We start from the raw sequence: 20,797 nt of genomic DNA on the forward strand, positions 1-20,797 counted from the left end.
ACTACCACCACCAACACTGCTATAAAATAACCTTAGCATTCACAGCGTTTACTGCTTCCAAAAGGCACCCTCAAACATCACCTCATTCCATTCTGGGGGATAGTCATGACAAGTATTTAACCCATTTTTAGATGAGGAAACTGAGGTTCAGAGAAAGGTCATATAGCAACAACTAGCCATTCTTCAAATACCAATTGTACTTTCCTGTCTTGGCATCTTCTATTGTTTATTTTGATAATTTTTAATAGTCATGTTCTCTAGAATACCTATTCCCTTCATCCCCACTGACTAGAATCTCCCATTCTTCAAGGACCAGAACATATACCACACCTTTCAAGATGTGATCCCTGAACACTAACTCTCCAAGCAGGATGATCTTTCTTATGTATCAATTGGGCTAGGCTACAGTTACCAATTATTCAGTCAAACACTAATTGGGGTGTTGCTCTGAAAGTATGTGGTAGATGTGATTGAGTATCTAATCAGTTGACTTCAAGGGAGATTATCCTAGTTAATCTAGGTAGCTGAAATTAATTAATTAGCTGAAATTAATTAATTAATTAGCTGAAAACCCCCTAAGAGCAAAGCTGAAGCTTCCTCAACAAAGAAGAAATTCCACTGATGAACTGCAACTTCAGCACACGTCCCAGAGTCCCAGCCAGCCCTTCCCGAAGGCCCGCCCCACAGACTTCAGACTTGCTGGTTCAGCTGCCAGTTGTGAGCTCCTCAATGAGTCAGGCACTGCTTGTTACTGGATCATGAGAAAACAGCAAGATTTTCATGAAGTTCATAGGGCACATTTGGGATATCCTGACTTAAAATATCTGTTCTGTGGTATTTATGGAATTCACTCTTGGGGATCTGGGGTCGCCTCACAAAGAGGTGGTCCATTTTCTACATCAGGTTCTCAAAGTGATTCCCAGACCAGCATCAGAGCGTCACCTGGGAGCCTGTTAACCAGTCAAGTTCTCACACCCCATCCCCAAACCCATTAAGTCAGGAACTCTGGGGGTGGGGCCCAGCTCTAAACACAGGAAACCATTCTGTTTAGTGTGTAAGAGAATTACCTGCAGAGCTCGTTGAACTAGACTGTTGGGTCTCACCTAGGACACATGGCTATTTACATGTAAATGAATTAAAAAAACTAAAAAAGCAGTGCCTCAGTTGTACTAACTACATTCCAAGTGCTTAGCACATGTGGCTAGTGGCTACCATGTCGGACACTGAAGATAAAGACCATGCCCATCACTGCAGAGAGTTCTATAGGACAGTGATGCTCTGGAGCCGCTGAGAGGGACCCCTAGGAGAAACCCCTCCAACACACGTCAGGTACTACAGGCAGGGAAAATAATTTCCATTATTAGCCTTACACTGAAAAAGCACAAGGCCAGATGGTCCAAATCAAAGGCAAATGTTCCTTTGTGATTACGTTGCTTCTCACGTGGGCGATTCTCTGTAGCTTAGGATGAGCAGCATCAGGGACTTACTTATTTAACACTAGTTAAACTAAGGCTGGGGAACCCAGCAGCAGTAGCGCAGGCTACATGAGTCATCAGAATCCTTTTTTTTTTTTTTGCGGTACGCGGGCCTCTCCCGTTGCGGAGCACAGGCTCCGGACGTGCAGGCTCAGCGGCCATGGCTCACGGGCCCAGCCGCTCCGCGGCACGTGGGATCTTCCCGGACCGGGGCACGAACATGTGTCCCCTGCATCGGCAGGCAGACTCTTAACCACTGCGCCACCAGGGAAGCCCAGAATCCTTCTTTTTATTCTTTCACAGGGGTGGGGGTGGGGATTAAGAAGCTCAAAGCCTTTAGAAGCTCAGGGCCTCTGTTTTAACTCTGGTGGAACAAAGGACAAAAGTAGGGTCTATATTGCACCATCAACTGTTCACTTCCTGAAACAGCTCCTGGCAAGGCTATTGCTAACCTCCGTGTTGCTAAATCCACGGATCATTTCTCAAGTCCTCATCTGCCTGGGACCACTGGGGCATTTGGCACAGATGGACACTCTTTCCTCCTAGAAAAAGATTCTTGTCTTCTAGGACCACCTGCTCTCTTTTTCTCCGGTTTTCCACCCTGCTTCACTGGTTCCTTCTTCTCCCTCTCCTTTGCTGGTACCTCTTTTTCTCTCTGACCTCTTTATGTTGGAGACCCCAGTGCTCAGGCTTTGACCCTCTTCTCCATCTTTACTCACTCCCTTGGCGATTCCACCCACTTTCATGAATTTAAATACCATTTATATCATGCTGATGACTACCAGATTTTTATTTCCAGACCATACCTGTCATCTGCTCTCATACAGAACTACCTACTCCATCCCCACATGGAACTCTCATAAACCTGTCACTCTCTCCAGGTCCAAGACTGAACTCCATTTTTTTCCCTGCAAACCTGCTCTATCTGCATGTTCAGATTAATGGAAACTCCAACTTTCCAGTGCCCTCAGCCCAAAACTTTATTCCCCCTTCACTTCTCTTTCTCTCACAATCCCCACCATTCTGTCAAAGAATCCTTCTGCTCTACCTCTGAAATGTACCCAGAAGCTAACCACCACACACCTCCTCCACGGCTACCGTCCGGGTGGGAGCTGTGGTCCTCCCTCGCCTGGGTTACTGCAACAGGCTCCTAACTGGTCTTCCTGCTGCTGCCCTCTGCCTCTGTCTTCACATGGCCTATCCCTCTGTGTCTATCTTCTCCTTTGCCCTCTCTCATCAGCACACCTATCATTGGGTTTAGGGCCTACCCTCATCAGGATGACCTCACCTTGCCAGTGTCATTTTCATTACATCTGCAAAGACTCTTACTCCAAATACAGTTGCATTCTAAGGCTCTGGGGGCACAGCTCTTTTGGGGGTCAGCATTCACCCCACTATGCTGCCCCACAGACTATTCTCAACACAGTAGCCCCAGTGAGCCTTTAAGAAATTAAGTTAAATTATGATACTCTGTGCTCAAAACCCTCTAAAGGCTTCCATCTCACTTAGAGAAAAACCAAAGTCCTTCTGCCGGCCTGAAAGGCCCTGTGTGACCTGGCTCTTAAACCTCTCTGTCCTCACCTCCCACCATCCAGTCGTAACAGTGGCCCAGACTAGCGGATGTGGATTTGAGACATGTTTTGACTTAGCATCAAGATCACCTGGTTGCTGACAACACCCAGGAGGTAACACCTGACGAGGAACAAGTTGGGGAGGTGGAAAAGGTAAGTACATGCTGCATTTGAGATGTCCTTGAGTTCATTTATATATTGATATAATTTCAGAAAGAGATCTGGGCTGGGAAGATAAATTTGAAGTATAAATCATAACTAAAGCCTTAAGAAAAGAGGTCCAAGAATGAAGTCATTAGGAAAACTGATATTCCAAGGTAGAGTAGAGGCGGGTGAGCCTGCAAAGGAGACCAAGGAAAGAGGTCAGAGCAGTAGTGGGAAAGCCAGGAGGGTGGAAAAAAGGAGGGTTTCAAGGAGTGGATAGTTATGTTAAGTAAACCTGGGGAAGAGAAGTGTCTCCGGGCCTTAGCAACATTGAGGCCGCTGGGGAACTTGGCTAGAACGGTTTCATGAGAGTAAAGGGGGTCAGCAGCACGACTGAAGAAGTGGAGACTCTGCAGACCGTAAGTGGAAAGGAAAGGTGGTGAATGAAAGGCAGTTGTGCTGTTGGTCTCTCTCTCTTTGGGGATGAGTGTGGAAAGAGACTCGAGTAGGTTTCAATATTGACAGGAAGGATCTGGTAAACACTCAGAAGCTGAAGACAGAGGGAAAGGGGGATAATCAGTACCAAGAGCTTTTCCTGAGAAGTTAGGACAGGGAAAGGATTAGCTTTCAGTAAGAGGAAAGAGACTTCCCTGCCCAGCTATTAGGAGGGACAAGTTCAGTATGGGGGTGGATACAGGTAAGTTTGTAGTTTTCATCATGGGACGCTGAGGGCATTACCTACAGGTGGATTCTATTTTTGGGGGGGAGTCGAGGACAGGTGAGATGTTGATATCATTTGTAATAGACTCAGTTTACTCTGTTGGGGCACAGTCTCCAATTGGGCTCAGCTGCCAGGTGCAGGGTCCGAGAAGCCTAGTGGCTGGGCTCATCTAAGTCTGTGGAATTTTTCCATATAGGTGGACGAAGGACTGAGCAACAAGGGCATGGAAGGTATTTGTAAGAGAGTAACTGAAACAAAGGACTGGAAATCTAAGCACTGGATGGAGGCAAGTAAGACAAGAAGGGAAGGAATTAATGGACTGGAAAGGGGAACAAAGAACACCTGCAGCTGAGTACCCAGAACTTTAAGGTCACCTAAAAGTGGTCGAAACACTACTTACTAAGTCCATGAAAGCTAAGAGCCCAGTGTATTTAACACAAGAAGCAAAGGAGTTTTAGATACAACCACTCTACTACCAGGGTACCAAGTGCCACCCTACTTGCTATCAAAGAGAACCAGAGGGACCTTTACATTGAAAAGGTAAGAAGGAGGTACTGAAATTCAAGGAATATCATTCCAAATCTGGATTTCCTGCCACTAAATCACTTCCAAGTGATGTGCTTGATTTTATTGATTTTGCTATAACTGATTCTATGTAAGTGTCCTATACACAAGTTTACCTGATTCTTTATCATCTAAACTTACCCTCTGGTGTGGTGATTCTCAACAGATTTTGCCCCCTAAGGGAGAACTGGCAATGTCTGTAGATACTTTTGGCCGTCACAACTGGAAGGAAGGGTGCACGAGCATCTGGTGGGTAGAGGCCGGATGCTATTCAACATCCCACAATGCACAGGACAGCTCCACCCCAACAAGGAATTATTCAGCCCCAAATGTCAATAGTGCTCAGGTTGAAAAACCCTGCTCCAGAACAAACATGCCGGCAAATGTACACTATTTACATCAGAGAGAGGAGGGCTCAACTTGGGATCCAAGTAACAAACTGTCTTCAAATTTTCTGTACCACAAATATACCAACAGCCTAAATAAAACTACCTTAGTTTTTAGAAAAACATCAATATATTAGTGCACAAAACCTTGTAGACTTAGATATGTAGGAAAGCATATGGATGCCCTCGATGACTTCTTCCTACCTCCTTCCTTCCTTGCCCGGTTTTTCCCATTCTCCTGTTTATTTCTCTCCAGAAGGAGCTCTGTTCTTCACCAATTCCTGCATACTGGAATATTAGGTTCCAAAGATAAATTAACTTTGACAAAATTCATTTATCAGAAGTAAATGTGAAAGTCTGAAGAATTTAGTGAGCTGGCCTTTTGCCCATATACAGAAATGATTAAAGACTAGACTGCGATTAAATTCTGAGCAGAGTGACATAATTAGCAAATTTATGAATGGGTCTTCTTTTCACAGTTCTACTGTCAGGACTAATTACTTGTATTAATTAGAACTGTCAACACATGAATATGCTTGTTGAAGCCGCTTCCTATGGTAAAATACAAGACTGGTAAATATGAAGACACTTGGAAAGATGCAAAGACCTTCATTTATTAGCAACTCTAAATGATGCAGAAGCACTGACTGCACAATGAGCCCTGGGGATTGACTGTAAATGGACTCCTAGTTAATGAATTTGTTCTTCCTTGCTTAGGCATTATTCTTGGTTTAGCGTTTGGACGAAATATTCAATATATCACTACTTTAGAAGGACTGTAGCAAGAATAAGGAAAAAATTCTGCAAGTTACTGGAAAAGTAGAGTAGCAGGGATGGTTAAGTTGAGCAAGAGAGAGTTCCTGTCTCGTCTTTGATTAGTCTGAGATCTAGTGTAATACAAGTTTTGAGAACTGCTTAAGTGAAACGGGAAGGACAGCTGGGGGATTAAAAACTAGAGTTTGAGACCCAGTTTTAACTCTGTGTGACCTTGGGTAAGTGGACAAGTTACTAAGCCTCTCTGCGCCTTGGTTTGCTCATCTGAAAAATGGGGACAGCAATAGAACTTGTAGAGGGCTGTGGTGAGCCTTAAATGTCAACATATATAAAGGGCTTAGAGCGGTGCCCAGCACAAGCTACGTGCTGGCTGTTACTGTTTTCATAATCATCACCTGGGATGGCAGCAGAAACAGAATTTCGAGCTCCAAGAACGAGATCCTTGGAACAGGACGCAGTGCTTTGGAGTCAGATAGAGTCGAGGTATGAATCCAGGCCTATTACATTTAATTTGTAAGCTTCAATTGTGCCCTACCTCATGAGTCCTTGTAAAAAGTAAATTTAAAAAAATGCATGAAAGGCACTTGCTGTGCCTGGTATATAAAAGAGGCTTGCTAAATATTAGTGCTTAAGCATTCATTACCATTATTATCTTTTTGGAGGAATCTCTGAGACATGGAAATAAATGCCAAAAGAAAAATTCTAGTAAGTGACCTAAGATGAGTGGAGAGAGCACATGTGAAAGAGGAGAAAGGGAAATGAAGAGGATCTATCGAGGGCCTTCTCTGGGAAGGGTGCCCTCATGCCCTGTCTCAAGCGGCCGTCACCACAGCCCCAAGAGGAGGGTTTAACTCCCCAGCCACAGAATCCCCATAAATCCCCTAATTACCTTGTTCACTGGTGAAGGAAAGACAGCTGAGATTCCAACTGGGGCCTGAATGGCTGCGAAGCCCACACTGTGTCAAGGCGTGAACGCCAGGCTGCAAAGGGCTTCATCACAGACTGCGGGGGAAACAGACTCTAAGCTCTTCCTACCTTTTTTCCTTCCCCCCACCTTTACATATATTTAAAAACACAGTCATCAAATTCTTGATAGGCAAAGCTTGTTCCGGCTGGCTAGGTAAACTTTACCTGATAACTACCATAAAATAACTACCATAAGACAATTTTAAATTAAAGCCGGTTAATCAATTTTTTAATCCTGTTAAGTACCAACTTGGCAACGGTCCACAAAAGAGAAAATTATTCTCATTTTATGCTTTGTCTTCCAGAGACACACATTTCTGACAGTGTGAAGATGGCCCGACTCATGGAGGCTGCAGGGAGCATTTGGGGAATGAATGAGAAGCATCTCCTAGGGTCCCTCCCAATTCAAAAAGCTAATGTTTCTGCATGCAGCAAGATGTCGATGCTAAACTTGATTTCAATTAAAAACCCATTTCTGTACAAATGTTATAAAACTAGACTAATAAAATGTAAGTTGATGACTCCTACTTTTGTCTTAAAAACTATGTGATACCTTAAAGATCAATCTGGCCAAAACTCCACAGCATCAAAATAATCAGTGCATAAAAAGAAAACCTAGTTGTAGGATGTTCTGGATCCATTCACAAGAAAGCTCGGTTAAATGCAAGACGCTGGTAAATCTGCTAGAGTTCCCAATGTCATGTTAGACAGCAAGCGGCTCCCAGCTGCTCCCTGGAGCCCCTGAAAACTTACTTTAAAGGGTAGAGCTTACCCCCTCTACTCTAGTTGCTCACTAGACAGTTCTCGAAGCAAATGCAGGTACCAAAGGATCTTACTGACAGGTAGTGGGGGATGTGTGGTAGTAATGGTCAGAATGTGCACTGTTACTCTGCGAATAACCCCGTTTATTTTTTTGATTGCATATTATGCTTAAAAATGAACTTGGGGGATATGGTAAAAACAGCTCCGAATGGGGAGTACAATGATGCAGATTCCAGCACTAGCTAAGGGACGGTTAAGCCGTGTGGCTCTAGCCAACACCCTCTCTTTCTAGGGTGCAGTGTGCCAAGGTGGTTAGGACCAGGCCGTTTCTAAGGCTCTTACAGAGTTATAATCTAAGAATAACTATATTAACAAGAAATCTGTAATTCTTATAAGGCCAAACCGCTGCCACAGGGCTCTTAGGCTAAGGTTGTTTGCACAGTTGCTGAAAGTGTCAACTGAGCTCTCCTCAAATGGCAGTTGTGCTGTCAGGTTATAATCATCTGTAATTGGTGCTTTCGTGAATTGCAAACTTCCTAACCACTAGAAGGCCTGAAAAAGAATCTCATTCCTCTGTCATAAGAAACATGTTAAAAGGCAAAATAATTAAAAAAGAAAGCACACTATGAGCAATAATCATTAAAACTTACTGCTTGGGTTTCTCTGGTGGCGCAGCGGTTGAGAGTCTGCCTGCCAATGCAGGGGACACGGGTTCGTGCCCCGGTCCGGGAGGATCCCACGTGCCGCGGAGCGGCTGGGCCCGTGAGCCATGGCTGCTGAGCCTGCGCGTCCAGAGCCTGTGCTCCGCAACGGGAGAGGCCACAAGAGTGAGAGGCCCGCGTACCGCAAAAAAACAAAAAACTCACTGCTTTATGTTTATGTTAACATTCCTCATCAGTAAAGACAAGCCTAGAGAACAGAACAGACAAAAAACAAACATGCTATTTTACGATTTCTTAATAGCATGATTTCCAATAAGAATTCGTACGTGAAATATGTCGGTCTTAATGGTTTCTTTTCTTGTCATCGAAACATATTAGGAAACCATCCACAGCTTTTCCTTCCTTCTTTCCATCCATCCATCCCGTTCCTAAATACTCCCAACCATCAGTCACACTTCTCTTTGATTAGCAACCGTTTCACCCAGATAATAGCTATTTTTGTTGATGCCTTCCTAGTTCCCTCCCTCCACCTTTCCTCACTCTCTCTTCCACTTGACTAAGTTTCCTGAAGGCAGAGAATTTGGTTTTTGTTTATCTTCATTTGGGGGGAAGAGAGCTGGCTACCTTGCTCATACGTGGCACAATATGGGTTTTCCAAATATTCTAAAAATTACATAGAAAGAATTTAGAAATCTAGGTAACTACTAAAATGGATGGTACTATCTGTACCTTCAATTAAAAAAAAAGTACCCATTGTCTTCTGCTAGAGCTTCTTAAGAGCGGCGCAGAGAGAAATGGGAACCTCTCTCCGTGGCCCTCAAGGAACTCCCCACCTTAAGACCTAAAGGCCTGCGAGAATCACCAGGGGACCTTATGAAGCAGTCCCAGTACCTGGGCCCACGCTGCCGTCTTTGTGCACCTGCCCTCACCCCGCCCCACCAGCTGTATATTCTGATTTATTGGGGGCCAAGGCACTGACAATTTTTTTTTTTTTTTTTGCCAGTTTGTTTGTTTTATTGACACCTGGATGCTCGGGCCTTGACCGCGTACTTCCGGAGCGGGTACAGCCGCTCATTCCACTGCTGCTTCTTGGTCTTCAGGTTCTCTTCGTGTTTGTTGAGCCGGCGGCACGTGGCACGCGTTTTCTTGGGCCACAGATGCAGGGGCTTGTACTTCTTGCCCTTACAGAATTTCCTGAGGTTCTCTTTCTGAGTCTGGTTAATGATGGTGAGTACACGGGCGATGGATTTGCAAACAACTTGGATCTTGGAGAGTTTGGAAGCCGCGCCGCCCGGTACTTTAGCCACGCGTAGCTGGGACAGCTCCACTTTCAGGTCCTCCAGCTGTTTCAGCAGCTCCTTCTTCTTGCCGCAAAGGTCTCGAGCCTTAATCTTGGCCATGACTGTAGAGTCAGCCTCTGCCGCCTTCTCGGAGGGAAAAAGCTGCACTGATAATTTTTTTTTTTTTTTTTTTTTTTGCGGTACGCGGGCCTCTCACTGTTGTGGCCTCTCCCGTTGCGGAGCACAGGCTCCGGACGCGCAGGCTCAGCGGCCATGGCTCACGGGCCCAGCCGCTCCGCGTAATGTGAGATCCTCCCGGACCGGGGCACGAACCCGCATCCCCTGCATCAGCAGGCAGACTCTCAACCACTGCGCCACCAGGGAAGCCCCGGCACTGATCATTTTTAAAAGCTCCCCAGGTGACTGTAACAGGAAGCCAGGACTGAGAACTACCAAAATCTCTGAAAGCCCTCCTCTAGTTACTTAACAAATGCTAGTTAACTATATGCTTGGCCTTTCACTGTCTTACAGGCCTTGCATGCACCCACCATTCATTTACTGACACACATTGCACATCAATGGTTATTTTTTTTTCAGAAATCAAGTGAGGTCACTGCTCGAATAAATTTAATTCTCCTTGATGTCAGTGAGCTGTAGCTTTCATAAATGTCCATTCTCCTTCATTTAATATGGTCTTTTCTAACTTTCCATTGAATTGGAGTATTCTCTCTATAGTTAGCTGAGTGTTACCTGGGGGCTGGAAAACAGCTGGGGATTTCATGTTCCCTAGACTTTCACAGGTCTCCACTGAAGGCCCTGAAAACACTCAACCATGAAATCTGCAGTAGAAATTCCCATAGGAAGTTTAAAGCTGACCAAGAAGTCATTAATAACCTCTACTTGAAAAACTTAATTTGAAACTTTCTGATGAATATTTTACAGAAAACTCTAACTCACTAAAATTTCTAATTTCATTCCAATAGGAATGAGTATGAATACAAAAAAAAGTTCACTAAGCTAGTAAAATACTAGTAGCATTTAGATTATTAATTATTAATTAAATTATTATGATGATGACCATACCAATACAATATGAAAGGCAAAATGACGTCATGGGTAATAAGTATATAGACTCTGGAACCAAGACTTCTTGTGCTCAAATCTCAGCTCTGTCACTTATTAGCTATGGGACCACAGTTTGCCTTCCTTTGGTTTAGTCTCTTCTCTGAAATGGGTAAACAGTAACACTGCATTGGTGGTTGTTGGATTGAGTGAACACACACGCACATACACACTCATGTGCATACACATGCACACACACTAAACATGCATACATGTCACTTATAATGGTGCCTGGTGTGCTGGAACTCACTCAAATTCCATCTCTCTCCCTGCAACCCAATCCCCACACACAGCAGAGTGAGCTTAAAAGCCAGATTTCATCTTATTGCCCTCCCTACTTAAAAGTCTCAATGGTTTCCCCTGTTTCCAGGGTCAAGTACAAAACCCTTAAACACAACATACCGGGCCTTTCACAACCTGATTCCCACCCATCTTGCCACTCTGGTCCGACAATGAAAAATATATTGCAGCCACAACTATCGCAGCACCTACAATGGGCCACCCTCTCATCTCAGGGCCTTTGCCCATTTTCTCTGCTTCCCTTGCCCCTTTGTTCACACCCTTCACTAACTTCTCATCACATTCAGGGAAAGACCAAAATCCTTAGATGGCGCATGGTCTGGAGCCCACTAATTCAAATTTAGGATCAATACCTCGATTGCCCCAAACTTAGATATGATACATTCATTCATATGAGAAAGGATGCTCACTCCCTAAATATTTGCCTGCCAATCTTTAAGATAATTAAAGTGATAGCAGATGTTATGATGTCATTACAGTCACTCAAGAGGAAAACCTGTGAATTCTGAGTTTAGAATAAAGAGTATCCTGTCTGTATACCTCTCTCTTCTGTTTGCTGTAGGTGCAATATTTAATTTATTTCCATGTTAAATAGTTGTTTGTCTATTCATGTAACTAAAACAGCAGAGAAAGACACCCTTTTTAGAAAACACAAGTCTGGGTGTTTTTAAGGACAGTGCTCATTTGATCTCATTATTCTGCCAGTTAATTGACAGGAAAGAACATCCTAATTGCTCATTAACTCTGAAGATGTCCCCTTGTCTGGTGTCAAGGTCTAAGAGATACAGGGTACACAGCAGCTGTACAACTGCTGCTGCTTTAGGGGGACAAAGCATTAGGTTTGCACAGTTAAAAAACAGCAGATGTTCTGATATGCGTTTCAAACAATCCCATCTATTACATGGTAGAATTTGGTGGTGAGTTATTTCCCCCTCAGGCTAATAAGATGAACCACATCGCTGATTAAATATTATCTTCTGGGGCCACAAGATTGTTTTCACGGCTACCGCTTATGGAAATCATTCTTGGTTGGACTGGAAACTGCCCAAATGCCAACTGGTTTGAAAGGCTCTCCGAGAAAGGCATTCCTTGGTGCTCTTTCCCTCTACCCACCCTTGTCCCTACGTGCAAGACCATCTGGTCCTGTGATAATAAGCAAAAGCATAAGAGACACAAGCCATCAACACAGGCCTGCACAGTGACTGTTCAGATCCCTTCCTCAAAGCATACAAAGAAAGCCAGAAGTCCAGGAAACAGCTATGCCCACTTAGCAAGAAGCACTGTCTCCATGCTTCCCTGATATATAAAACATTAAGACGATAATAATTAGCAAATAATTAGGGCTGCCAAGGGGTAAGGAAACACTGTCACAACCTGACAAGTGTCATAGTGTCAAAAGCTCTGCTCAAAACGGGCCTCGCTGGCCCTGAGTTATCTAAGCCAGGGGCTCATTTCCCTCCTCACCCCCACGTGTCTCGCCAAAAAGCATCCTCTACACAATGGTAAACTACTTGGGGCTTAAAGTTTATCTTTGTCACAGCACAGTGTGCCAAAAGAAGGGCCCTTCTAACCCCCAGAGACGCAGCTTATTTAAAGTTATAATGAAGACAGCAGGTGTTCCATACAGATGTCTCTCCTTTTAGAAGACACCTATTTGAAACACTTTATTCTCCCTTAACCTCGGTGGGCTCAGCTGCATTTTATTTCAGCATCACCCGAGCCAAAAGCAAACTGTTTCCCTTTAGTCTCACTGAGCTGAAAATTAAAAACGACTGGGTTTTGGGTTGTTTTGGTTGATTTGCAGGGAATCCTGGACGCGATGATTCCAGAGTCGACACCCATTGCTTTCTGGTGACAATGAAAGCAATGCCAGACTCCCCAGAAAGTATGCCAGACTCCCCCGCTTTCCTTGGCGACCCAAACCGCTGAGTGCCAATCACCTCACACCTTCCAGTGAGAAGGAGCAGAACAGATCTGAAAGGACTGCACTCGATAAAATGTATGCTGCTTTAACTTTTGTAAACGGTAAAGTCAAATGGAAATGCCTAGTGCCATGGCACTAAAGCAGCCTCAAACTAAGACAGGATCCAGTGTGTTCTGGAACCCTTAAGAAAGAAATCATTGTAGCAGCCAGGGGAGAGCTAGCTACCAGTAACAGGAACCACTGGTCTTCTTGCCCAAAGTGTATGGATACCTTTAGCCTGGAAGGTTGGAGTAGAGATGAGAAGGGAAAGAAGGCAACGAGCAAACAGGAAAAGTGGAGACAGGACGTCGAGGTCCTAGTCTGGATGCTCAGCTCTGCGCAATCTCCCTCAACACACTGACAGACCATAAGTAGCCCACAGAAGCTGGAGGTGAAGCTGTGAGGTGTAGTTTTCTCTGCATTTCTCTACAAAAAATGACCTGATGCCTTGATGGGATGGCACTGTGGAGAATATCAAAGAAGAGGAAGGTCAATGTTAAATATTTTTAGCAATGCATAGGTTTTCATATTTTTTCTTAATAAAGGTTCTCCATGATTTTGCAGACATTTTAGAAAATGGAGTCAAGCCAAAACAAGAAAGTAAGTCACCATAATCTTATTTCTGAGAAATAAGGATGAGTGGCATTTTGCTAAATATTATTCCAATCTTTTTTATAGTACATTTACTAGGTCTTACAAAAATAAATGAGTTTCTACTAAGACTACTGCTATATCCTGCTCATTTGACTCACTGTGAACCTGCTTCTATTTTTAGTGGCTAAGTATTATTCTAGATCATGATTTATTTCACCTATTTCCTATTGGGGCATGATTAGGCCATTTGCGAGTTTTCCAAAGCAGATGATTACAATGTAATTTTAATCAGCTTAATATTTATAGTAATCTCAATAACACTGTGCAATTTTGGTCCTGTCTTGCAACAAAAGTAGATTTAAAAAACACAGATGTGACACAGGAAGATTGCTGGTCCCTAATTGAGATGCTGGAAGATATATAAATATATATTATGCATGACTCTCACATCTGGCTCTCCATAACGAAGTTCAACAGAATTATAAATAGTTTTGAATCCTTGGAGAACTGCCATGTGATGAAACTAGACCACTTTGAAAGCTATTTGCGATTCTATAATAAATGGAAACCAACATATGACTTGATTTTTCTCACTAGCACAACAACACAACAAAACGGATGAACACGTGCACCTCTGAGTGAGATTCAAGAGGCTGAGTAAACGACAGTGAAAATTCTCACGTGTAGTATTGATAGGTGGCTCCACATAAAATTCTGTCTTAAAGCGCACTTAGTGCAAGCCCATTTATTCTTTTTTGTTATGAATCTTTTCTTTTCTAAAAAGAAAGCCACTGAAGAAAAATTGAGTCCTATTTAAATGAACAACGCAAATATCCCTAATTCAAATGTCACTACTTGTCCAGAGTAAAAACAGTATTTTCAAACTCATATGCTATGATTTTTGGTAGAAACAAATCACTGCCCAGCAGATTATTTATGATTGTCTATAGGAAGCATTTTTTTGGTGTGTGTTCTATTAGGTACCTGAGATGCCAGTTTCTTGTGTAAGAAGGGCATTCTTTCCCTAAACAAACTATTTATTTCACAATTTTTAATTAATGTCCGGAATTTTTGCTTAAAAAAAAAGACAACCCAACCAAACAAAAGAACTTAGCCAATCATGTGAGGACAACAGTAAGAGAAATGTCATTGGCATTCTACAAGTAATACTGTCTTTTTAAACGTAGCTAAGACTGTTCTATAGTGACCACACCTACCAAAGAGTTTTCAGTGTTCTGATTTCAGGATGATCGTAATGGCCAATCCACCTCCCAAAACACAAACATAACTCCAGCTCGGCCATGCGGGCTGACTATGTGGAAGGCTACAGACAGGATCATGCTGGTCTCTTCCATAACTGACCATTCACGACAGCCTAGCAGCGCTTTTTCTGAAGAGGCCCCGACTAGGAATAGAGAAGTCTGGCCTTCCTGCCTGGTGTTTACCACTCAGAACGTGACCCCGGGCCAGCCATTTCATTTCTCTGTGCTTCTATTTCCCAATCTAAAACAATGGCTATAATTACAAATGCTTATTTCGTAGGGTTCTGTGTGGGGATGTGAACCTTCCTAGCACAGTAACCACGAGGGAAGAGGTACTGCTTGTTGACCTGGAAAGAATTCACCAGAACATTTAGTTACAGTGGTTTCTTCTGGGTGCCTGTATTATGGGTAGCTGCAAGGATACACCTCAAATGTGATGTGGTTTTTCTCCGGGTGGTGGGGTTATGGATCACTTTTTGTCTTCTTTTTGGTGATGTGTATTGATTATTTTCCACCGTGAATATGTTCTGCTTTTATAACCAGCAGGACAAATGCTTGTCCAAATTCTGAAAGACCATAATAACCGAGTTCAGGGACCCATCATCACCTGTCTCAGGCCCTCAGCACTGTCCACCCTGGGACATCTGGAATTCAGGGAGGACTTCCTGAAAAGGAGCTGAGTGCTGCTTATTCCCATGGCAAAACAAAAGCAGAATCACACGGCAACCACAGCACGCATCTAACAGGTGTTAGCACACACACATCAGAGCAGTCTCACACACGTCATCACCTGCCTCCCTCCCTTCTGAAGACCAGAGGACTCTGTCCCTGCGGTAGGAGAAAGCTGAGAGTCCATTTGCAGCCAGCCTGGAAGGCGGATGTGGGAGCTAATTCAGGGGTTCAACTCTGCTCTAGGGTGGACACACAGGAGCCCAAGGAAACGTGGATCCAATCTAGCACCTTCCAGGAAGGTCCTGACCCCCAGGCTCTTCATGCCTGGGGAACCCAACCTACATCACAACAGCATCCCCAGGGCAGGACACCATCCACAGTAATTGGGCCATAGATATAAATGATGGGATATTAAGTCTCTTGACTTCTCCGAGTCTGTTTCCTCATTGAGTAAGATCAGGTCTCAGATATGCTGACCTCTAAGGTCACTCTCAGTGCCAGTTATGTTTGAAAATGGTTCAGCCTTGTCTCATTCTCCATTATCTACTTTAAAAAGTAATTTAAGTAAATTAAGCAAAGGATCCAAACAATAGGTCCCTCCCCAAGACTGCAGTTATGTGCTTAAAATTATATGCTAAAGTTAGGTGGTATACGTTATCTGTACTTACAATGCTTAGAAAGGAATTAGAAAGGTTCAAATAAAAAAGAATAAAATTTTATTCACTGAAAATATCAACTACTGAGTCTATGAAATAACGTCTCAAAGTCTGGGCCTTCAGCTCAAAAATAAAAAAATAGATACTGTTTTGTTTGGTTTCATATTTTAGTACAGACACAGAGAATTAGAAACCTCTTCACACCCTCAATTGTTTGATTAATAAGAATGTAAAATCCACTATAATTTTAACGCACTATTTGACATCTCTCTTCCTAATTAAAACATTTTATGAAATGGAGTTTCTTAATCACACCTATATTAATAGTTTTCTCCAATTAAGTTTGATCTTATGAAACACTGAATATACACCTCAATAACTTCGAGATTAAAAATTGTATAGATGACCTGAGTATCCAAATCATCATATTAGTAAACTTGATATTCTCTAAAATTCTTACATAACTTAGGGAATCATAGTTGCTGAAGCAGAGAATTTCATAGATGGGTAAGTAAAGTGATCAGCTCATTTCAAAAGTTACTGTATCTCTTTCCTAAATCTAATATATTGGGTAGCTGAAGTGAAGTCAGTCAGTCACTAAAACGTCCTGTCGTTCAGCAGAAAGAACAATGTTTTTGGTTTGATAGCAAAGAACAAGATTTACTCATTTCCGTACCCTGCAGTGCTTAACAGTACCATACACAAACAAGAGGCTCCAACTGGGATTTCCTGAGGAACAGAACGAATAATGATCCAGGACAACATGATGAGTGTGCAAGGTAATATTTCCGAAACCATCAAGACTTGGTAGTCCACAAAACAGGGTCCACGTGTGGGGGAAGATGAAGGGGACATGGGTAGGTGGAATTAATTCATTAGGGGTTTGTGTATACTTTTATTGCTAAATCTACTCATTAGCATCTGAATGATCCCTTTCAATAAATGGTGATTGTGGGGTTAGGTAGCCGGAGGAAAAATTATAAATTCACATAGAGCTATTAATGTTAATTTCTCAAATATGTTTCAATTTCATGTATCATTATCTTTATTATTTTAGCAGCGGCTGAGCTACAGTTAATCTTTTTAGGTATAAAACCTCCACAGAAGCCTGCTCCTTCCCAATAGGGACCTAAACAGAACTCTGGTCCACTTATTTTATTATTTCTTTTCCTGACTGGGATATATTCACATGTTCTTTTGCAGGTTTGAAACATCATGTATTTACATTTCTTTATATGCACAATTTCACATCTAGATACAGTCTCAAATATCAAACTTTACTCACTGAAATGAATATCTCCAACGTAGAGAGAAGGGAGTAAGAACCTATAATCCAAAGGAAGTGTTCTGCAATGAAACTGCTTTTAGGGAATCTGGCAGATGGCGCTTTTTCATTACAGAGAACGTTTTCCTGGGGGAAAACACACCAAATTACTTTAAAAAAAGAAGTGGTCACATGGAATGAGCTGTACCTCTTCTGTCCTGGCCTGCAACACGCCTGCAAAGCCAAGCAGGCCGGCCGTGATCATTTGCATATGTTAAAAATCGCCAACTGCATTATGCCTGCACTGGGCCAGTGAAGGCTCAAATAATCATGCAACTGACGCAGATACCACCATCAAATGCATGTATTTATCAATTTAGATCTGCCTTAGACAGCTGTGTGAATTTATCTTCCAGAAAAGATCTTTCATCCGTCAGCCCTGAAACCTAGATGACAAACACTCGCCAATATTCCTGACATTTCTCAATACCCGCATCTCTTTCTAGCTACGCCCGTCCTGCTCAGTCCATTACCACAGAATGGAAGAGGAAGAAGCTTTGAAGAGGACCCAGTTCAACTCTCTTATTATAAAAAATAATAATAAAACAAAGGTCTGATCAGATCCAGTGACTCACACCTCAAGTAAGGTTAGTTCACTGATATTCCAGGACTGAAGCTCAGACAACTGAATTCACATCCTTTTCTCTTTGTACCACACGATGAAAGATTAAAAGAACATGTACATAATTTATTCCATTTTTTTCAAAATTTTTCATACAACAATAAACAAGACATGTCATTTTTATTTACCTTGGTGTAGCCTCAATAAAAAGCAAAATATACAACACAGTTAAAATAAATTCTCTTTCTGCTTTTTATTTAAAATGTATCTGAATTGGCCCCTATGAACATATATGCCTATAAACAGGATTCAAAGATATTGTCAAGTGATCTTTTAATAATAAAAGCCCTAGATATTAATTCGGAACCCAGATACTCTTTTCCAATATGGCTCTCCTGGTAATTTTACATGTAAAGACTTAGAGACAAAGCAGCAACCAGTTTCATTCTGAAGCCAAGACCTTTGTCGTATGTCCCACCACAGCTTCACATATGGCTAGCCAGCAACCCCAACTGTACAATGTGGGGAGTGGGTGACAACTCTGCTTGATTTTCACAAGAGAGCCAAAGTGTGATTGTGGCCATTTGCCTTTCAGAAGAGTCTAAGAAAAGAAGCACACGTTACTCCACATGTCACGAGGATTTCCAGTTTTAACCAGTACACATGCTCCAGACTGGCAGATAGAAGTTGAAAAGGACACAGCTTTGTACCCAGCCACCCGCTGAACTTGGTGGCAGGCTATTTAAAAAAAAAAAAAAAAAAAAAAAGGGCACAAATTATACATGGAAGGACGCGGGGGAGAGGGGAGAGGAAAATGCAATGAGCTAATGTTCCTAGCTGGCATCTGCCTTTTGACTCAAAGAAAGGAGATGGCTCTCGTCCAAAATTTTTCTATTATTGTGGTATCAGCTGCCTCTTGGATTCGTTTATAAGAACTGAGACTGCCAACAGAACAAGACAAGATTTCTGTTAATGGTAGTAAATGTGCAAGCTTCTTGAAATAATAGGAATTTCGATATTTCTTCTACAAAGGCTACTTTGGTATTATTATTCCTGGCATGAGCTTTAGGACTTATAATTATGGCCAGGTACTATTAAGAAATATGACAACAGCAAATTCTGAGGTTAAAAAAGTTGTTACCTTGATTCTTTTTTTTTTTTTTTTTTTGTGGTACGCGGGCCTCTCACTGTTGTGGCCTTTCCCGTTGCGGAGCCCAGGCTCCAGACGCGCAGGCTCAGCGGCCATGGTCCACGGGCGCAGCCGCTCCGCGGCATGTGGGATCTTCCCAGACCGGGGCACGAACCCGTGTCCCCTGCATCGGCAGGCGGACTCTCAACCACTGCGCCACCAGGGAAGCCCCGTTACCTTGATTCTTTAATTTACTCTTCCAATATATTGAACTAAAGAAACTAATTGGTGCTGGATGTCTCTTTCTGGACTGGCATTCTACCAAATGAATTTCTATTAGTTGGCTCTTTCAAATCTCAGTATTATTGATGACTATTACACTAACTTCTTACTCTGAAAACTGGGAATCAAAGAGAAAGAATTAAGCATTTACCTAGCCTTTTAAAAAAAGGACTATAGATTCTACCTACTTCATGAGGGAATGATCACACTTTTTAAAAAAAGCCAATAAATAAATTACTAGACAGATTATGTCTAGTAAATGACAGATTCAAACTAAGGATGTAGAAAACAGGAAAAAGCATCACTACTATCCTTACAATAAACATGAATGCTGGACAATCTGCAAATCAATACCTTTTCCTGAACCCAACAGAAAGCTGAGGCAGTAGGGCAGCCAACTAGACAGAAGTCTAAAACAGCATAGAACACTTGCTTACCTAGGACAGACTCTGCTGGACACTAACAAAAAGAATTCAGCCAAAACTGTTAAACTGCTAAAGGCTGAGTGTGAGCTGGCAAGATTCTATTCATAGAATATATAACACGGAACATACTGGGAGATGCAGTACAAAGGAATTCACACCCACTTTCAGGCTCTTCTCAGGACCTCATGTGGCCCTTGCAAAAGACATATATGAGCCCAGAGAAAGTGTCCTTTGTCCTCTGTCATTCCTGGCACAGTCCTGAGGGAAAGAACAGCAGCCACTGCAGGAAAGGTCTGCATGAAAGGCTGCCTAGATCCTTCTTCCCTATAGTCCCTAAGGAACAAAAGACTTAAATGCCTGGGAGAAAGGCGAAAGCCAAGTTTCCCTTAAGGAAATGGTGAAAACCTCCTGCAGCTTAGAGAAGGGAAGAGGAGAAAAAGAAAAAAACCCTCTAAACTGTGGAGAGGGGCAGGGATACTGAGAAGGCCACACCTCCAAACCGAGGGACACAGTGACTGCGTGGACTAAGGCTTAATCAGGGCACCCCCCGGCACTGGTCTCCACCACCAAACTAAAAAACACAGGCTAACAAGTAATAGCAGTGTGCCACCGGGGGAGGGGCGACAGAGGGGATGGAGTACCTATCCCAGCTGCAGCACAAAGACTTACAACTGAAGTTCAAGTAGACATTGAGAGGCACTCTGGCAAATCAGCCCCCACCCTAAAAACAAGGTAACATTAGAGGAATTCGAAGTCTTTGATGCACTGAGGGGACCATACAGTACCTACTCAGTATTACTCACAGTAATTCTATATAATTCACAATACTCACAGTGCTCAGTAGACAAGATAATCCATAGGGATTAGGAGATCTGGGCAACACTATCAACTCAATTAATCTAACTAACATTTGTAAAACACTCCACCCAACTAGAGCAGAACACACATTCTTTTCAGGTGCACATGGCATTTTCACCAGGATGGGCCATAAAATATCACAACCAGGTGAGATTTATCCTGAGAATACAAACCTGCTTCAAGTTTGAAAATCAAAATAATTTAGTATGTCAACAGACTAAAGAAGAAAAAGTATATAATAATCTCTACAAATATAGAATAAAAAATACTATTTTTAATAGCATACCTCTCCCTGCAGAAAGAAAGAAAGAAAGAAAGAAAGAAAGAAAGAAAGAAAGAAAGA

The 20,797-nt window shown here is 42.6% G+C and overlaps 1 protein-coding gene, 1 long non-coding RNA gene and 1 pseudogene across 11 annotated transcripts in view; all 3 read right to left on the reverse strand.

Moving 5' to 3' along the window:
* The window catches only part of RHBDD1 (rhomboid domain containing 1), a 112,155-nt gene that overhangs the window by 22,212 nt on the left and 69,146 nt on the right, over positions 1-20,797 (reverse strand). The gene's annotated exons all lie outside the window — the stretch shown is intronic.
* LOC113627294 (60S ribosomal protein L35 pseudogene) lies at positions 9,007-9,462 on the reverse strand (annotated as a pseudogene). Its single transcript, XR_003435501.1, has one exon. The product of XR_003435501.1 is annotated as a 60S ribosomal protein L35 pseudogene (transcript).
* LOC113627301 (uncharacterized) lies at positions 18,456-19,309 on the reverse strand. Its single transcript, XR_003435502.1, has 2 exons — positions 19,127-19,309; positions 18,456-18,901 (listed from the first exon to the last, which is right to left on the reverse strand). It is a non-coding gene; the product is annotated as an uncharacterized LOC113627301 (long non-coding RNA).

The sequence above is a fragment of the Aethalodelphis obliquidens genome, unplaced genomic scaffold (genome assembly GCF_003676395.1).
Source record: "Aethalodelphis obliquidens isolate GAN/ISIS:26980383/991018 unplaced genomic scaffold, ASM367639v1 scaffold2, whole genome shotgun sequence".
In the NCBI taxonomy this organism is placed as follows: Eukaryota; Metazoa; Chordata; class Mammalia; order Artiodactyla; family Delphinidae; genus Aethalodelphis; species Aethalodelphis obliquidens.